This window comes from Struthio camelus, chromosome 15, assembly GCF_040807025.1.
Source record: "Struthio camelus isolate bStrCam1 chromosome 15, bStrCam1.hap1, whole genome shotgun sequence".
NCBI lineage: Eukaryota > Metazoa > Chordata > Aves > Struthioniformes > Struthionidae > Struthio > Struthio camelus.
The window spans coordinates 4,933,643-4,945,957 of NC_090956.1; the positions used below are offsets into that span (position 1 = coordinate 4,933,643).

Below are 12,315 nucleotides of genomic sequence, written 5' to 3' on the forward strand. Positions count from 1 at the left end.
GAAGAAGGAAGCAGCTCGAATCGAGGGAAAAGATTTATTAGTTTTAGACTAGGTGGCAGTGCCAATTTCCCAGGTGCTAAAAGAAGAGGTGTAAAGCAAAAAGCCATGAAGCCAAGCACATGGGCAAACACCTTTCTTTCTCCCCTTTTGTCTTTTTTTTTCCTTTTTTTCTTTCCCTCTATTTTTTTCCTCCTCCCCACCTCCTGCTAAAAGCAGAACGCAATCTCTGCCAAAATTTGTCTGGACAATCTCAAGTCAAATCTAGTGGAGGTTCTTGGGGGTTGTCTGTTGGGGGGGGGTTGGCATTTTTTTCTTTTTTTGAAGTTTCTTTTTTTTTTTTTCCTTTTTGGTGGCGTTTCCCTGAAGGTCGGCAGCCCGGGAGGGAGGCGGCGAGCGCTGGTCCGCGGCCGGCGAGCAGCCGCTGCTCCTCGCTGCCCTTCCCGAGCTTTCCCTGCTGCGCCGCAGCCTCTCCGGGTGGGAGCGAGCCTCGGATGCGGCCCCTGACTCAGGCTGTGCGTTTGCCATCCCTCCAAATTTTTAATTTTTTATTGCCTTCCCCCCCACCTCGTTTCTGAAGCCTTCTCAAAGCCCTCCCCGCGCGCGCCGCTCCCCAGGACGCTCGCTGGCAAAGCTCGCTCTGCGAGATCGGCTTCGCTACGGCGCCGTAATTTGCGGCCAGGCTAAACTGCGTTAAAAGAGATACATACAATTAACAATTTAAACTTGCATTATACCACGGCAGTTGGTGGGCAGGGATTTTTTTTTTTTTTTTTTTTTTTTTTTACGGCTTTAACAATATCGTTTGAAATGATGATTGCTTCCTGCTACGGAGGGGCCTTTTGTAGCTTTGCATTTGCAGCGTTGTTTGTTCCTGGTGGGGTTTTTTTGTGTGTGTGTTTTTTGTTTTGTTTGTTTTTTTTGGTGTTTTGCTTTGAGGGGTGGAAAGCAAAGGCTTGTGCAAGGGGTTAAGAAAAACGGGCAGGAGACGAAGCCTTTAAATAGAGCCCGTTCCAACCTTTAAATACCGCCAAGCTGAAGGAAGGGACTGTTGAACCCGTCCCAGCCTCCTCTTAAAATAAATACGCCCCTGTAAAAATAGCGCCATTTGCCATATTTGAGGATCCAGTTATCGCCGGCCTGGGTTTCTTATTTTTCCCGTAGCCTTTGCGCGTCGGAGCGGGCCGGGCGCCGTGCCGCAGCGCGGGGGCTGCTGCGCCAGCCACCCCCGGCCGGCCGGTCGGCTCCTCTCCCGGGGATTTCCGCTCCGCTCCGGCGTCCCGGCAGCCGCGGGGATGGGCACCGGAGCCCTTTGTTGGAAGGGCGCGGAGCGGCGGGCGAGCCGGTGCCCCGCTTCGGGGCCGCCCCTGGCTCTGCGCCGGGGGGTTACGGGAGCCGGGGGCCCCGGGGCGCTTCCCCGCCGGAGGAAAGTGACTGTTTGCAATGGAATTTCGTCCCTGGCAGCGGCCGAGCTCGCCGGGAGACCGAGGATCCTTTGCATAAAAGAGGCCGCGATCGATGCAGTCGGGCGGCGCGGTCCGTTAAGGCAGCAGCTCTTTCTTCTCCGCAGCCCCGCGCGCAAAATCCGAGGGGTAGTTTTGTTTTCGTCCCTGCCGCACCTCCTTGGGGTAAAAGTGAAATGAATGTCCTGGTCTCGGCTTAATCCGGCGATGGGCGTGTTAAGCTTGGCAGCTTTTGCGTTTTGGAAAGGAGGGGTTGGGGAGTGAAAAAAGCTCCCTTGGACAAAACCACGAAGGGCTGCGGCGGGCTGTGTCCCTGGCAGCCTCGGGTCTGCGTGTGAGCAAAGCCGTGCACGTCCAGAAAGACTCCCAAAGTTTAAAATAACAATAATAAAACCTGAACTGCTTTTCCCTCGTGCACTGAGCTATTCTTTCTTGGCCGGGTGTCTGGGATGCTCGTGGGGGGCCCACCCAGTCGCATCCGCGTTCGCATGCCGGCACGCGCAGCCCGTCCGACCTCTTCCACTGGAAGGTGCTTCAGAAACGCTGCCCGGCACCCAGGAAAAAAGTGCCGAACCTGTGCAAACCGTGCTGATTTTGCGTTAAATCGTGCTCGAGAGCAGTCGGCTGAGGGGAGAGATTTTTTTCGCTTGTTTTCCTGCGGGCGCACTAGCGCGCGCCCCCAAACGCAGGGATTTCAAGCGGAGTGGAAACCCTCCGTGCTTCCACCCCTGGGGTCTAGCTCCAGGCCTGACATGCCCAGGGAGAAGTTTTCCACTACGTTTGGGCCAGGTAGGAATGTAAGGGGTGTGGGGGGGGGAAATCCTCTCCCCCGGCGTGATTTGGCTGTGCCAGCAAAATCCCACTGTCGACATACTTTTAACGGCAAAACTGTGCTTCTGCTGAGGCTGCGTATTTTGCGCAGGAGGAATCGCCGCTGCCAGCAAAGCCCCGTTTGCTCGCCCCAGCTGCAAGCCACGCTGGAAGCGCTTTGCTGATACTCGATGCCGGGATGGCTGTGCCGTGGCACCGCGGCGCGTTTTCTGCCTCGCGGTGCTGCACCGCGCCGGGCCCCGCGGGTCGGGCTGGGGAGCAGGGGGCTCGCGAATTCGGCCGTGCCAATTTGGCCGGTCAGCCTCGAGCTTCGACGTGGCTTTTTCCCTTTTTATTTTTGTGTTTTTTATTTTTTATTTTTGCAATTACAATATGTTGCAAGGAAAATATCGTCGTGTTTAATGGCCCTTGAAATCGTGTGTGTCCCCCCCGCCCCCCGCTCGCCCGCCCAGGGGGTGGTGCGAGGGGCTGAGCGCCGGGGGCTCTCCGGGGCAGGGGCTGGCCGTGAAAAACCGGGAGGAATGTGGACGGCTTGGAGACCTGCCTGGGGAGGTGTTTCCCCTCCCTGGGGGCCCCGCTGAAATCGGACGCTTTCTGATCTGTGTTTTTCCGCCAGCAGGGCTAGGGGGAGATCCGGGCGCTCGGCTGGGCCGGGGATGTTACGCTGAGACCTGCCCCGTTCGCACCGGGCAGCCCCGGGGGCCGAGGAGATAGCGGCCGTGAAACGATGCCGCTGCGGCCGGGGGCCGGCTCGTCGCCCCGCAGCAGGAACCGTCCCTTCGTTTTTGCACCCATGGGAACGAAACGGGGGGAGGAAAGGGTTTCTCCTGCGTTTTTGGGAGGGCAGGAGAGGGGTGTCCTCGTGCCCGGTAGCAGGGTGGTGTTTCCCCCGCGGTGGTCCCGGTGGTGGGGGTCGCGGGGCAGCTCCTCCGTCCAGCGGGAGCGGTGGGAAGGACCGTCCGCCCGCCCCGGCGATGATGCTCTCGACGCCTTCGGGTGCCGACGGCAGGGGCGTCGGGCTAAAACCGCGGCCGAGAGCGCGGCTCGGGCTCGAGCGCGGTGACGCGAGCTCGCTCGGAGCAAGGTCCCGCGGGATCCTCGCCTACGGTCGGGCTTTCAATACCTTCTGGAGCCGAGCGCGGAGGAGCCTGGCCCTGCCTCTGCTCTACGGCGCTGCCAAAGACGTGCTTTTATTAGCGTTGTTCATAGCAGCTCTTCTCCCTTCCCCGCGCGAGCCGGGCCCCCTCGGCCTGGACCTCCTTGCAGTCCCCGCTCCCAGCCCTGATGGCTGGTGCGCCACAGGAAACGTGACCTGGACGTCGTGCCCGTGCTAGGAAACGCTGGCCCGGGGTGGCGCGGGGTGCCGGGAAGGTCCCCCGCGTCGGTCCTGCTAGGAAGAGGCTCCTGCGCTTTCCCGGCGCAGCAGCTGTCGGAGAAATGGAAACCTCCGGGAATTCATCCCGCTTCAGATGCGGTTTGCAGCGCCAGGGCTTTCGTAAGGGAAATTCTAGATTTCCTTCCTAGGATAACCCAAGGTAAAGCCGAAACTAGTTTATAGTTATATAGTAAATAACCTCAATCTTGTCGTTTCACCAGCTGAATATGGAAACGAATGTTTTAACCGGATCGCTTCGTTCCGGGGCGCCTTCCAGGTGGGCGCGTCGCGGCGTGGTCCAGGCCGCGACGGAAAGGGGGGATGTCGGAGCACGTCCTCCAGCTCGGGTGAGCATCCGACCAGTCCCAACCAGGCGCCGGGAGTCTTCGGCCTCTGCTGAACTGGTCCAGTTGAAGCTGCGGGCGGGAGGCGGCGCAGGGAATCCGGGCCAGCCCGGCGTGCGCTAGCACGAACGCCGCCGTGCCCCGGCGGCGAGACGTCAGTTTGGGTTGGGCAACGCGGCCGAGCATCGCCGGGGACCGGGGACCGGGGCGCGCTCTGTGCTGCCGGCCCCGCGGCTGCCAGCGGCGGCGGGTCCCGCTGCCCGGACCCGGGAAGGCGGCCGGGGGGCAGCGCGCGCGGGATGCCGCCGGGACCAGGTCTGCGGCTTTGTGCTGGCGTTTCCCCCAGGGGATTTTCCAGCCCTCGCTGTGCTGGGGTGGAAAGCCCAGGGGCCGGGGTGAGGGGCAGCGCTTGGTCCCTTGACAGCAGCCTTTGCCATCTCCCTCCCTTTAAAAAGCGAAGCAAGTTTGGGGGCAGGGGGAACGCTCCGGCGTGGCTCGTCCCCGCCGTAGCCCCCCTTTTCCCCGGCAGGGCGACGGGGCGTTCCTGGGTTTCCTTGTTTCCCCTTATTTCCCTCTCGCCGTGCGTTTCTGGCTCCGCAGCGGCGGCGCGCGGCTGCGCGCCCGTGGGTGCGGGCGCCGCGGTGCACCCACCGGCTGGGAAAAGCGCGGCCCCTCTTGGCCGTTGGTTCGCTTTGCTCGTCTTTTCCTTCTCTCCGGCTCTTAGAGGCCGAGGGGACGGCGACCGTCGCGAGGATCGAAATCCCGCCGCGCGCAGGGGCCGGGGCGCGGGAACTCCCCGCGCCGCCCGCCTCCGCCGTCGGCTGCGCACCCCGCTCCGGTTTTCCTCTCCGGCTCTTGCCGCTGACGCTTATGGGAAGCGAAAGGTGCCCGTAACGGAGGCTGGGTTTTGTTTCCGTCTAGCCAGGCCTTGGGAGCGTTGGCGAAAGATTCGAAGTGACCTCGGGAATAGATTTTAGGAGCCGTTTGGAGGGGGCCGGATCCCGGCGGCGAGCCGAACCTGGCGGGACTGGAGAAACGAAAGGAGCAGCGTGGTCTGCTGGCGAGAGAGAAGGTGCTTTTAGAGGACTGACCGAGGGGGGGTTTGGAGGCGGTCTGGCCCTTCTCCGCAGACCTGCGTCCCGGCGGCTCCTGAGAAGGCTCTTGCCGCTCCGGCTGCCGTCCATCTTACCCGGCTGCCTTACCGAGCGCAAAGAGCCTTTCCTATTTTGCGGGGTTAGATACGTATCGCCTGCGTTTCCCTTCCTGCCCCCGCTCCCTTGCAGCGCGCCCTTCCTTTTAAGCAGAATTCCCTATGGCTCGAATATGCTTTTAATACATCTGCTTTAATTGCTTTTAATTACCCCCCCCCCAAAAAAAAAAAAATTTGCAATTGCAATGGCCGACGCGCTGGGAAGGGATGCGGCTCTTGCCCTGGGCCGCTCGCGGTCCGGGGGCGATGGCGTGAGCCGCGGCAGGGCAGCATCGCGGGGCGCCCGCCGGCGCTGCCGCGGCGCTTTCTCCCTAATGAGATTAGCGGCCCAGAGCGGCGATGCTTCCGCCGCTTTTAACGCGCGTTCGGCGCCGCTGGGGGAGCGGAAATTCCCGCTTTCGTCGGATGAGCCCTCGCCGCAGCCGTTCTGCGGACGCCTCTCCCTCTCCTCGGCCTCAGCGGCGTGACGTTCGGGGTGGCGCAAGCGTTTTAGGCTTTCCTCTCCCCCCCCCCCCGCTTCCAGCCTGGACCGTTGTTAGTTTTCTCTTCTTTCCTCCTTCGAACCTCGCCTTGGCCTCGTCCGGGAGGCGAGCGCTCCGCGTCCTTCCCTGGCCCGCCGAGCCCGGCTGCGAGGGGGCAGCAGCGCCGCGCTTGCTCTTGCGTCGCTCCCGCAGCTGCTCCGCGGCTTTCCTCGTCGATGCGCAAACATAGAGGCGTCCGTGTGCACATAAATATACATATACGCGTGCGTGCGCGTGGGGAAATCCATGCCAGGCCGCGCGTGGCGGCGGTCTCGGCTGCCCCTGCCTTGGGACGCGGGGGCCCGCTTGGCAAGAGCCCAAGGGCTGCGCTTAAATTTGAAGGCAGATTTGCATAATTTATCGGGAATTAAAGCATCCCGCCGTCATATTTGCCTCTGTGTCTATCTCCCTCGGTCGGGGCCGGGGGGCCGCACGGCCGAGAGCCGCCGCTTCGCCCTTCCGCGCTTTTCGGGCAGGGGAAGGGTGGCGGGGGCCGCCGCCGGGGGGGCAGGAGCCTCGCGGGGGCCGGGCTGAGCGGTGCGGGGGGGCGTTGAGAGGGGCTGGGAGCAGGCCGAGCTTTTGAGCTGTTTCCTAAGGAAAAGAGGCTTACGGCATGGCGGTCCGCCCGCGTGCCTGGGGGGTCTCGTCCTCCCCCCCGGCCCGGCGCTGGAGCTCGCCCAGGCTCGTTTCGGCGGCGGTGGGTGCAGTTCCCGCGGATGCCGCACCTACGCGCCGGGTGCGGCGGCGGCGGACCGACGTCCCCTCTCCTTTGCGGTCGGTCGTCCGGAGCGGGGCTGCCCGTCTGCCGTCCCGGAGGCGGGATGTCCCGCCGTCCCCGGAGGCCATGCGGGACACCGGCGGCGGAGCAGGGCAGGTCCGTGCCTCTGGCCCGTTTTCGGTTTTGCACCAAGAGCTTCCGACCCCCTTGGGGTCCGCGCCTGGCAGGGGGAAACGCTGCCCTTGCTGCCGCCCCCGCGGTGTTTTTGGGGGCCGTTGCCCTCTCCCGGAGCCCGTGCCTTCCTCGCGCCGCCGCAGCCGCGTCCGGCCGGAGGAGAGGGCAGGAGGCATTCACCTTTCGGCGTGCGCGGCGCCGCCGCGTTCCCGCGCTCCTGCCCATCGCGCAGCAGCGTTTAATTTCTCAATGGGAAGGAAGGGAGATAATGCGGCATAGTCGCGTTTAACCTGCTGGTGACCTGGTCTTAAGTCATTGTGGCTGAAAATAGACCGTGTTCCCTCCAGGGCATGGCTAATGGCTCTGGGAAAGCTGGGATCTCGCTTTGAAGACTGACTTAATTGCTGCTGGCAGGCACTTGGTGCAGGTGATGTGGGGACGGGCGCCCGTGCCATCCCGCCATCACCTCCCCCACCGAGCGCCTGCAGCTTTCTGGCCCTGGCAGCCAAGAGTAACGAGCTCTTTTATAACGAGGGAGCGGGCCGAAGGAGCGGGGACGGTAGCTCAGGGCCGGCGCGTGGGTGTCGCTGGGTTAATTGCACAGGCAGGGCTCTGGGAGCCCAGGCGTCCTGGAGGGAGCAGGGGCTTGTTTGTGTGTGTTACGTCTTTGTGCTGATTTTGTGTGAGTTTAAAAAAAAAAAACCAACAACAACAGCAACCCAGGGTGGGCTAAATTTCCGTGCTGAGGAAGGAGGGGAAGCACCAGGAACGAACGCGTTCGCTGGCGCCCGCACGGCGCCCGTCCGTGGAGCCGGGCTGCTGGAGGAGTGGGCATGGCAGGCGTTGCTTTGGGGGGGAAACGCTGGAGAAGAGATCGGGAACTGGAGAGCTCAGCTACTGCTGGCTGACGACGTGCAGGTTGTCTTGGCGGGCGGTGCCCTCACGCTTGTGTTGCGCGAGCAAGTGCTCTGTCTTTGGGAGATGAGCTTTGGTCACCTAGCATATAAGTGGCGTGAACGCTAGCAGGACCTAGGGTGCATCTGTGATGCTGAGGAGGCCAGGGCTTCCAAACGGTTGGACCACCGCTGTTCGCTTACGGGGCTGTTTTCAGGCATGTAAAGCATAGAGCGAGTTGCAAGTATAACGTGCTTCATCGCTCTGTCGCTCCTCTTCCAGCTGAAAGCCAAATTGCAATGCACATGCTCCTGCTAAGCAGCAAAATGGTGTTGCCTGGAGAAGAAGCCACAAGTATTGCATTCGTAAGGGTTAAATTCTATAATTATGCCCTAGTAGCCCCTTTGAGCATCTGCAAAGTCCTGCTCTCCCTTTGAAGCCTTGCCTTCATGGTATGCACAGCAGGGTCCGTCGTTAAAGGATCCACGTGAATCGAAACGGAGAACTTCTCTGCAGCGTGAGTTGGGCTGCTAGCTTGGCAGTGCCCTCAAAGTCCTCCCGAAACTTTGAGAATTGGCTTGCGTTGGGGAGGAAAAGAATTGAATTGATGCACTCTCCCAGGGCGTTTCCTGGGAGCAGTGGGAGCTGGGGAACAGAGCGGATGGAGATGGCTATGATTATTTTTTCTGATTCCCCTGGAAATGCCTGCTAGCATGAGCCTGGCCGCCTATGCAGAGAGAATGATGAACGGGTTAGAGTGGGTTTCGGTACCGTAGAAAGTCACGCTGAAGGCTGGATCAGTGCAAAGACATTGTGGCATCGTCCTGGAAAATCAGAAGAGCAAGCCTGGACTAAAATCTAGCAGCTAGGTCCTGAGTTCTTGGGGATTTTGAAGAACAGTCTGACAATGAGATTTCTTTTCTAACTTCCATACAGCATCTCACTGCATCTGGAGCTGAAGAGTGCAATGAGTTTTCTCCTTGCTATTTGAGGAAGACTTTGCAGTTGTGCAAAGAGAGCCTCGAGGTCTCGATAGAAACCCGTTGGGGTGTCAGATTTATTTATGCCAGCGTAAAAGGAGAGACATGAGCTGGGTTTGGGACTGGGGGCACAGCGGAGATGCTTCTGCTCCAACAGTGAGCAGTGAAACGGGGGCATTGAGACTGATTTGCCTGTTTTCAAGATTCAGGATTAAAATGGGATGCATGGGACCTGATGGGCTCTTGTCTCAGGCTGTGCAAACTCTCCATGGCGATGCCTGGTGTACCGAGGTCCGAACGGCCCCGGCTGGGGGGAAGGATGGAGACCTGTCGGGGAAGCCGCGAGGAGTAGGGGGAGTCTCAAGGGTCCCAGGGGATGGTTTCCATCCTCTCCCCTCTAGAGCTTCGTGTGACCTCTAGGTGGAAAAGCTGCCTTCTGCTAGGGGGATTCGTGTCCCCCTGGGGCGACTTTCTCGCTGCGCCCGGCTGTTTCCTGGAGTTGTCTGAGAGCTGGGGAGACTTTGCAGGAAATTGTCGGGGTGTCCCAGCCATGGCCTTCTCCTGTGGCCCCAAGTCCCGAAGTGCTGGTGGACCTTGGATTGCGTTTGATCCGTTGGGTTTTGCAGCTGGGGAACAGAGACACACGCTGAGTCTGCAGGAAGCCGAGGGCAGACCTGGGAGGCAAACACAGGATCCCTGGGCGCTTGCGGCCACTTCTTCCCTTGTCCTCCTCCTCGATGTCTCTGGGGTGTTGGGGTGGTTGCAGTTCCCCCAGCCGTGGTCGCACTCCTGGATGAGGAGAAGGTGGGCGTCCGGGTGCACAGGGATGGTTTTTTCCCCGTCGATCCCGGGATCCCCCCGCTTCTCCTGCACGTGCCCTGCCCTTCCGTGTGTTTTGGCTGTCGGGTGAGCGGTGATTCACCGCAGGGGTAGGACAGCAGCAAAATCACGGCACGGCCTTCAGCCCGGGGTAAAGGCTGCGGGAGGGCACACGGAAACCGGGCAGCCCCGCTCCCCGGCGAGCGTGCCTGGTGTGCCTGCGCCGACGCGGCTGCGAGCGATAGTAAACATTGAGCAAGAGCCACTTAAAAATAAAACAGCCTGGACACAGATTCCCACGTGTAATAAAATGAAATTAAAAGAAACAATAGAGGTCTGTGCTGAGCTGAGGGCTTGCCTTGGCTTTTAAGGTGGTGGTTTTGCAGCGACGGGAAAACAGTGCAAGGACATTTGAGACAGCAAAGACTGTGACAGTGGACCCCCCCCCCCAAAACGCAGCTTACGTCTGCTGGGACTGTCTCAGAGGTCTCCGGGGCCCGCAGGAGATTAAACAGGGAGTTAAGCTGATACGGCTCTCTGTGTGCCGGGGATGAGATTGAAGGCCTGCAGGGGACATCCAGCATCAAGGCTGTAAATTAAGCCTGAAAGCAACTGCCAGCCCCGTGCAAGGGGTGGGAACGCGGCAGGGTGAGGTTTCGGGGTGGGGGGGCCGCTGGCCCCTTGCAGTTGCAGCCGCCGCGAGAGCAGCTCGGGGGCCGGAGCGGGGGGGACGGGGACCGGCCGCCGCCGCTGTGGCTCAGGTGCACCTGATCCCGCTCGGGGGGGCTCGGGTTTCACGCGGCCGTGTTCGGGGGCTCGCGTTGCTGTTGTCTCGTGTATGGCACCGAGTCAAAACGGCTCCGGTGCCTCGGGTGTCACTGGAGCTGCCCTGGCAGACAGGGGAGGAGGTGGCAAAGATTTGCAGCGTCAGCACTGCCCGGCTCCCAGCTGTCCGGAGCCGTAAGCGGGCGCGGGAGCAACGCATCGACGGGCTCTGCCGCTGGTGCCCGCTGCGCTGGGCGGCAGAGCAGCCCTGCAGGGCTGTCCGTCCGGGTACTCGCTGTGCTTGGATCCCCCCCCTCCCTCCGCCAGGAAAAGGGGACTTTAGCGGACGTAAGCGTTTATCCAGCTGTGTGTGTCCTGGACCGATGTCCTATTTGGCAGCGTGCGCGGCGCTCCGGGCCGGACTGGGGAAGAGGTGACGGTGCTGCGGGCCAAGGGCGGGCCGAGCGGCGGGAGAGAGCGCGGCTGCAGCCGGAGCTGCGGACCTCCCCCGGCGCCCAGCGCTGAAAACATCCAGCAGAAGCAAACCCCAGCCCGCACCTTTGTTTCCCCTGAAACCGCCTCGAGAGCCGCAGAGGTGCTCCGTGCGCTGCCCCTCGCCGTGCCCATCCGTCCCGAGCCAGGCGGGGATGGGGACGGATGGACATGCTGGCGGTTGGTAATATTTCATAAGCGGCAGAAACCCCAACGGCGGAGAGTTACTTAACCTCTTCCACGGCGCTGGAGGCCGCAGGTTTTCCGGTGACGGGGCTGCGGTGCAGAGGCTCGTGCACGGGGCTGCTCATCGGCGTGCGCCATGCGGCCGGCTTTGCGCGTGGCCGCCTGCCCGCCCGGGACGCCGCGTCCCGCTGCCTGACTCCTTGCAGGGGGACAGCAGGGACCGGGGAGCCATCGCTGGACGCGAGCAGAGGCGAATGCAGCCGGGATGCTGATGCTGCCGGGTGGTTTGGAAAGCGGTGCACGGGCACCCGCCATCCGCCTTCACCGCCTGTTCCCCGCACGCGCGGGGCAATGTTTGCTGGCGGCTTTCTCCTCCGCGGGAGTTTCGGGCAAGCCGCGGCCGGGCTGAGCACGTGTGGCCCGTTTCCCTTCCGCCTCTCCCGGAGCCGCCTCCAGACGTTTGCTGTGCGGTTTGTGCGGTTGCTGCTATCTCGACTCCCCGGCGGTCACATCCCCTCTCGGCGGTGAGTCACCCAGCCGTGCCTCTCCCCGCTGCCGTTTCGGAGAGCTGAGCGGCGATGAAGATGTTTTCAGCCGGGCTGGCACATCTGCACCCGCCAAGTTCCTCTAGTAACAGCCCTTAAGTGTTTTATGTCCCAGTCGCCCGCTCCCGTGTGAAGCAGGTAACGTTTTACGGCGGGGGACGCCGAGGCAGCAGGTGCCGGAAAGACCCTGTCGCTTCGCCCCGACTTTCCTGGAGGCTCTCCAGGATGGGCTAGCGGGCGAGCGACATCTCCGCGTCCCCTGAAGCTGCGGTGCTTTGGATCGCGTGCGCCCACGAAGGCAAGGAGCACGCTCAAAGCTTGTGCCGGCGATGCTTTTTGGCGGGCGGACGCGTGCTTTTGGCGTGGCGCGGTCGGGAAAGGGGGGACGCAGCTGGTCTCGGCTGCCGGCGCTGGCGCCTCGGTGCCAGCCCGCCTCCGGGCGAGCAGCCGGCTCGAGGAGCGTGGCTCAGCCTGCTGGGACCTGTCGGCGCGTCCTTGGGAAAAAAGGATCTTGCGCTGGTTCAGCAAACGCTCTGACCCCGGGCAGATGGAGGTGGTTGCGGTTTCCCCCTTTCCCCTCCCTTTCCCCTGGCAGGAGCCCATGGTTGGGGTGAGCTGTACGTTGCTCACTGCGGTAGAGTTTCTCCCCTTGGCATCGCTTTCTGGCTCGCAGATCCAAGGAGGAAGCGACTTGCCTGCGGCCGCCTCCTGCAAATGGAGCTACTTAGCGTGTAAAGGAGCAGTTCCCCCTCCGGGCCCGCTCGCGGGAGCAGGGCGGCAGGTTTTGGGCTGCGTGCGAGGCTTACGCCATCCCGTGAGCTCTGGGGCTGTATGGAGGAAGGGATGCTCTCATGTTGCTTTTGGGCTGGGTTTACATCCCGGGTTCATCCCTAGCAAGGCTCTGCCCCTATTTCCCTCCTCCCTGCCCCAGCACCGGCTCCTGGGACGCGCTGCCCAGGCAGCTTCTCCCTCTGGGCGCTTAGCAGGGAAGAAGGGTGTCG

General features: G+C 61.9%; 1 protein-coding gene across 9 annotated transcripts in view; it reads left to right on the forward strand.

Moving 5' to 3' along the window:
* Positions 1 to 12,315, forward strand: part of TNRC18 (trinucleotide repeat containing 18) — a 60,972-nt gene that overhangs the window by 5,251 nt on the left and 43,406 nt on the right. The window contains exon 1 of one of the 9 annotated variants that reach the window (XM_068908954.1): positions 3,589 to 3,826. The exons of 7 other annotated variants lie outside the window; for them this stretch is intronic. The gene's annotated coding sequence lies outside the window, so the exon portion shown is untranslated. Of the gene's footprint in view, positions 1 to 3,588; positions 3,827 to 4,931; positions 5,083 to 12,315 lie in introns of those variants that run through there. One more of the 9 variants, XM_068908955.1, reaches the window with a different exon arrangement.